This window comes from Coregonus lavaretus (assembly GCF_964263955.1).
Source record: "Coregonus lavaretus genome assembly, chromosome: 10".
Taxonomy (NCBI): Eukaryota; Metazoa; Chordata; class Actinopteri; order Salmoniformes; family Salmonidae; genus Coregonus; species Coregonus lavaretus.
Window position 1 is genome coordinate 8,032,287 of NC_139997.1, and position 7,206 is coordinate 8,039,492.

The 7,206-nt window shown below is 40.8% G+C and overlaps 1 pseudogene across 1 annotated transcript; it reads right to left on the reverse strand.

The window, feature by feature from the left end:
- Window positions 1–186: 186 nt before the first annotated feature.
- On the reverse strand, window positions 187–2,452 carry LOC311135812 (melanoma antigen recognized by T-cells 1-like; annotated as a pseudogene). The gene is made up of 4 exons: window positions 2,390–2,452; window positions 2,051–2,143; window positions 1,038–1,139; window positions 187–315 (listed from the first exon to the last, which is right to left on the reverse strand). The product of its transcript is annotated as a melanoma antigen recognized by T-cells 1-like (transcript).
- Window positions 2,453–7,206: the final 4,754 nt, after the last annotated feature.

The window sequence follows — 7,206 nt, forward strand, 5'->3', positions numbered from 1 at the left end:
TGAGCAGCCTTCAGAAATATAGCCTGAGGAACACCATAACACACACAACTAGAGTTTTGAGAAATACACACAAAAATACAAGATAGAAAAAAACATTACTAAAAGATGCCAAATCCTGTCATTGTAAATATAGAGTGCAAATAGTAGCTTCATCATCGAAAGCTTTTTTCGTAATTGATGTAGTGTTTAAATAACACAACACAGGAAGTTCATAGTTTCATCTTTTTTGGTTATCCACAGAGGACTGTTGTTATTAGGGTGAGGAGGTAGAGGTCCTGATGATATCGTCTCATAAGCAGGAGGGGCATTGGGAACCTGAAACACATCAAGTCAAACACACACCATTTAGGAAACAGGCAGAATAGCCACTCATTGATAATTGAAATACTATTTCCCTTTTCACATTATTGTGCCAAACCAAACTGAGCTTGCTTACTTTATTACATTTAGTTTTACATTTTAGTCATTTAGCAGACGCTCTTATCCAGAGCGACTTAGTTTTTATTGAGTGCATACATTTTTCATACTTTTACAGTGCACAGTAGTCAACATTACTGTAATCATCATCAATCATGGTTGTGTTGCTGTCTGTATAGTCAGAGGAATGCAGTATCCTATGATAAGAGAACGATCGTGGCCTGGGGTTGGTTACACCATTGCCTTCCAGCGCATAACTGCCCATGTCTGCATCATGGGATCGAATCCTGGTTCCACCACTACTTTGGCATAAACAAACTCTCTCCTCACTTCTCTGTCTAAGTTTGCATAGAGATTTAAACCGTAAGAAAACACCTCTATTCAATAAAACATATCAAATACTCTGAAAAAAGAGAGCTCTGGGCCCATATTCATAGGGTACCTCAAGAGGAATGCTGATCTGGGATAAGGGCCCCCCTGCCCATGTAGTCTTATTCAGTATGATCTACTAGGCAAAAACCGATCCTAGAGCAGCAGTCCTACTCTGAGATGCTTTATGAATACGGGCCCTGACCACCGTTGCCCCCCCCCCCCCCACCCCAGTACATCCAGTGTCTTACCAAAGGTCGGAGGTCACTGACGCCCATCTTGTTTTCTGCTGCGGCTCCTCCCTCGCTGAACTGTCCTCCGCTGAATCCTGGCGGGGACCCTGATCTTGGGATCTGTGGGGAGAATAACATGAGAGGTAGAGAAAACACAACAGGGACATTAATAAGGGGAACAGGAGGTAGAAGCCCTGTCGAAACCGATGAGCAAAACACATTAAAACATTGTATTTTTTTGGGTTGAAAAGAGGTTAAAAATCAATATTTTCAACGTCTTGTGCTCACTGGGAAAGCAACCCATACATATGCTTATCTTCTTGAGTTTTCAGATCTGTTCTGAAGGAACCAGTGTGGTGGAAGCTCCCCTAAACCCATCGCCAAGTTGATGTACATCACAATGCAGCTATCCCTCTTTGTTTCCTTTATCTTAACTGAACCATAGACATATAATCATCGGAAATAACTGGCCAGGTGAAAGCCTAGGCCTATTCTCTTCAGATCACCACAGATTAAGGAAAGTAGAGAGGAAGCCATTTATTAAGACTATTGAAATATGCACCCTTGGCCATGCAAGTGTGACTATAACCAGAGTGACTATAACGGCCGTACAGCGCTGCACATTGCAGTCAAGCTGAGGGAGAGGACCATGGTGTCCAGGCTGCTGGATTACGGAGCCACCCCTCTGGAGCGTGACGTCTGGGGTTGGACTGCGGTGGACGAGGCCCAGAACAACAACCTACCCAGCATCCTGAAGCTGTTCCACCCCTTCACTTAGCAGTTCCTCAACAAACAGGTCTACCTGCTGCACCTGGCCAACAGGATCGTCCCAGCCACTTCCTGTCTCTACTAATCTCTCACATCAAATTCACTTTAAGTACACACACCTCAGGAACTTCACCCTTTTTATCCAGCCAACAACCCTGGACATTAGTATGAAAAATGTACGCACTCACTAACTGTAAGTCGCTCTGGATAAGAGCGTCTGCTAAATGACTAAAATGTAAATGTAAGTGCTGGACTAATCATCCCCTAATCATTTTGTACCCGCTTCCCCTCCTAAAATACCAGCATCCAAGGATGAGAAGGGCTGTATGAAGATCAACTGAGCTATGCCTGCTGCCCTGTGGCGCACAAAGAAAAGAAAACACTGAGTGAATAATACTTCCTTCACCAAATGATCAATTAAGATTGAATGTAGCCTAACAAAAAACAAAAGCTTTAAAAAAATCGAATAAAGTTTTCTACATTTCAATTAGGCCTGCCTATAAAAGGTCAACCGATTAAGTGATATTGTAGTTATTTTATTCTACAAAATAATAATTATAATCAGAAAACATAGTGAAAAATAAAAATAATAATCGACTAACTCTTCGGCCCTGACATGGGGTCCTCTAGATTGCAAAATAAACATTGAAGTCACTGTGAGGCATCTCTTTGAACCATCCATTAACTTCAACACCTGAGGAACATGAGGCAAATGCCGTTGGGCTATAAACTGTAGGATATGGTTATTACATGTTAATAGCAACATCAATTACAGACTGTGATCCATTGGTCAAGTATGAGACTGGTAGATTCAGCATTTGTCCCTAAAATGTGCACGTTTATTTCACACTCCATTTCAAAGCAATTTCTAACACATCAGAAGAGATAATTGATGTGATTTCTAACCCTAACCCTATACTGTATGTATATATACACTGTAGTGTTATTACTTTGCAGTAATGCAATTAATACAATAAACTACATTGATTTGAAAAGTGATCAATATCTTATTCCATCAAGCATAATATAGGTCATAGGCTATGTAAATCCAGAGACAATTGATCATTTAGAAAATGTCATAATTGTATACCTTTTTTATAAAATCCTTAAAGAATAACTGAATGGCCCTGTCCATCAAGGCAGTCAGTGTTTGGTCTGCGTTTCTATAAAAAAGATGCATCATCTTACCTACAGTGGATAATTAGATTGTGAAAGGGTCCGGTGCCAAAATATGCTTTATAAATAAAAGAGCGAGCGCAAAAAGAAATCCATATTAAAACACAAAGTAGGTTTTCTCCTCCATGTCTTGTTGTGTGCTCATTGCTTTGTCATGCTAATCTATGATAATTCCTGTGAATAAGATAACATGTTTTATTGCATTGTGGTGGAAACGCAGTATGATGTTCTTGATAGTGTAATAATATCCTTTTCATTTGTTGCCTGTTTTGGACAGTAGGCCTACTGTAGATGATCTTGCAGTATCAATAAATGGTCTGTAGGGTGCACAATATGACTACCTTCTGCCTTACAGTCAGTTCACATACTGTAGATCTACAGGTAACTGCCAAAATAAAGGAAACGCTTGAGTAAATGAGGGATACAGAGTATATTGAAAGCAGGTGCTTCCACACAGGTGTGGTTCCTGAGTTAATTAAGCAATTAACATCTCATCATGTTTAGGGTCATGTATATAAATGCCCAGTTGGCCATTATTTTGGCTACCATGGCTAGAAGAAGAGATCTCAGTGACTTTGAAAGAAGGGTCTCAAAGGGGCATGGGGGTTTAAAGGGGGTGTGTGTTTTAGCGCGCAGATCTCAACTCAATTGAAGACTTATGGGAGATTCTGGAGCGGCGCCTGAGACAGCGTTTTCCACCACCATCAACAAAACACTAAATTATGGAATTTCTTGTGGAAGAATGATGTCGGATCCCTCCAATAGTTTTCTAGACACTTGTAGAATCTATGCCAAGGCGCATTGAAGCTGTTGGTGTTTCCTTTATTTTGGTAGTTTCCTGTATATTAGTGAAATGAAATAGTAAACCATTGCAATTAGCACAATAAAAAAAATATATAATTACAAATAAAAAAAAACGTAACCAGCTACTGTAAGTCGCTCTGGATAAGAGCGTCTGCTAAAAAAAGACTAAATGACTAAGTTTAATGCAACAAAAAAAAAGATTAAATGAGGTAGGAAAGTTTAAACATTTCAACCTATCTCAAAGGCCGGCAGATGGCGATATTGAGTCATTTCATCTTACCGTCCAAAGGTCGATGTATGCAGCCGGCTATACGCACGTATCCCTCGTGAACTGATTCATACATAAAACATTAATTCTCCATTCAGGATGTAAAGCCGTCGATTTCCTCCTTAACGCGATTTCTTAATTTATTGGCGAGAAGGTGGAAGAAAGGTTTTTACTCCTCGCTATTAAATCGAGTTAAAGAGGAAATCGACGCCTTTGCAGCCGGAATGGACAATGTTTTTTAATACGAACCGTCCATGGGGGATACGAGTGTATAGAGTACCACAGTATGAGTCATAATACCCATAAAAACCTAGCGGTCAAACAAGGAAATGGTTCCAATTGTTTTTCCACCATTCATTTTTCCCATAGGGGATTTTAGAAACACTTAAAATAAGGGCTGTGTTTCATGTTGGCTTACCCTGGCGTGACGTTTTGATAACCGTGTAAATCTCTCTAGGACAAGGTGACTTTTATCAATATATTAGTCTGTATTCCCCCCCCCAAAAAAAATGCTAATTAGCTGCTAATGTGGCTATCATAAAGAACTACAAATGCCATGATGATCTGGACGAGACTGCCAAATCGAGGCAAAGGTAAGAATCTCTGGATTAACTATCTAATGTTAGCCAAATTTAGTAATGAATGAATTGGCAACATTTCTTTAAATTTACAATTCTGTGAACTGTCTTGTGCAAGTTTTAAATTGAACCAATACCTGTTAGCAAAGGTGTCAGCTAGAGATGACATGCAGGAGCTTGCAGGGATTTGTAGTCTTACATGATGTCTACTTTGATGCTAATTAGCATTTTAGAATCTGAGAGTAAATAGAGCCGAATATATTGATAAAAGTCACCTTGTCCAAGAGAGATTTACAGTGGTGTGAAAAAGTGTTTGCCCCCTTCCTGATTTGTTATTTGTTTGCATGTTTGTCACACTTAAATGTTTCAGATCAAACAAATGTAAATATTAGTCAAAGATAATACAAGTAAACACAAAATGCAGTTTTGAAATTAAGGTTGTTATTATTAAGGGAAAACCAAATCCAAACCCACATGGCCCTGTGTGAAAAAGTGTTTGTCCCCCCTGTTATAACACAACTCAACTGTGGTTTATCACACCTGAGTTCAATTCCTCTAGCCACACCCAGGCCTGATTACTGCCACACCTGTTCTCAATCAAGGAATCACTTAAATAGGACCTGCCTGACAAAGTGAAGTAGACCAAAAGATCCTCAAAAGCTAGACATCATGCCCACATCCAAAGAAATTCAGGAACAAATGAGAAAGAAAGTAATTGAGATCGATCAGTCTGGGAAACGTTATAAAGCCATTTCTAAAGCTTTGGGACTCCAGCGAACCACAGTGAGAGCCATTATCCACAAATGGCGAAAACATGGAACAGTGGTGAACCTTCCCAGGAGTGGCCGGCAGACCAAAATTACCACAAGAGCGCAGCGGTGACTCATCCAAGAGGTCAAAGACCCCACAACATCCAAAGAGCTGCAGGCCTCACTTGCCTCAGTTAAGGTCAGTGGGCCTCATTCACCAATATCTACCTAAGAATTTTCTAAACTTTGTTCTTAATAAACTCCCTAAGAAAAGTCTACTTCGGATTCATGACATGTTCTTAAACAACAAATGTTCGCACCTGTGTTTTAGGCTTGATGAATCCTATGTCTTAATTGAAAGCGTGTGCCAGTTGTTCCTAATTAGCATAAGAAAACGCCCCGCAAATTCCCATATAAGGACATGACACTTCAGGGCCGTGTGCAAGAAAAGTTGGAGAATGTCCGAAAGACGCACAGACTGTGGTGGTCCACCGATCACCAAACGAAAAAGGAACTTCAGTAATTCTGAAATAAATTCTACTGCAACAGGTAAATGCCAAAATGGGGCATAATATTTAGTGTTTCCAGTGGTTTTAAAGCCATCAACAAAACGGAGGCATGGAAGGAGAACGTCGCTCAATTGAATATGTAAAAAAGAAATGGTTTGACTTAAAATCAGAGACCAAAAAAATCCATTGCCAAACATAAGCGACATGCTGACCACTGGAGGGGGGCATGCAGGCCCTGAGTTATCTGAGATTGACCAGCGCATCGGGGCCATTATTGGAGACGGCACTTTCAGGTGTGCCATCAGCAGAGCAACTGGACACTGACCAGGGCCCTATATCAACAGCTTCATATCTTCCAAGGCCATCTCCCACCAGTGAATCAGACGGTAAGCAAGTCTTTCTGAATGTATACAATTTCATGCCATAATTTAACTGAAAGCAACGGTGAAACCATTGGAAAGGAATTTTACACCAGTTTGTCAAACCAAATGTGGGCCTATGTGACTGAAGAGTCCTCACCTGAATTCCTAGTTTATTCAGTTTGAAATCCTATTGCTTTTGCAGTAGGCCTATATTGAACAAACTGAAACATCAAAAAAATCAGTGCACTGTTACTGTTTTTTACTTTCAGTATCGTTTTGTTATTTACAGATCTCCAATCCAGGCAACCCCTCTGAAGAGGAACCTGACTGACACCATTCGGCCTTCCTGCAGTAGGCCTGCCTCTGTACGTGCCCCCAGGTCCGGTCCAACTGCACGTGTCATCTCCGATGCGGTCTTGGCTAACCAGGAGAGGATTGCGCAAAGTCTCTGTGAAATCGCTTCTACTCTGGCCACAATATCAGAAACACTCAAAGACCTAAACACACATTTAGAAATATAAAGAACGCGCAATGAAACCTGTGTCATTTCATGTGTTTAATTTGTGGTATTTAAAAGGACAAATCAAAAACGAGAAATGATGTCTGACTTCCACGCCAAGTCGGTTGTCTGGTCCCAGCAATGGGTCAGGACGCACATCCTGGTGTGGTGGCTGAAGTGGAAGTGGAACACCACGCTTCATAGCGATGTTGTGTAACACACAACAGGCCATGATTATTCTGCAAACCTAAAAACGGTGTAAAGATGATCAAAAGCTAGAAAAACTAAAATGAATTGTTGGAATTAGATTATTCTACATGTTCTCCATTTTTCAAACTTGAATGAAACAACTAGTCCTACTCACCTTCTCTGGCTTGTAAAGCAGCTTCCCCCCTGCTGTGTCCAAGCACATCCAGCGTCCCTTCAGAACACCAATGGTTCGCTCAATGCTGGAGCGGGTGCGTGCGTGCGTGC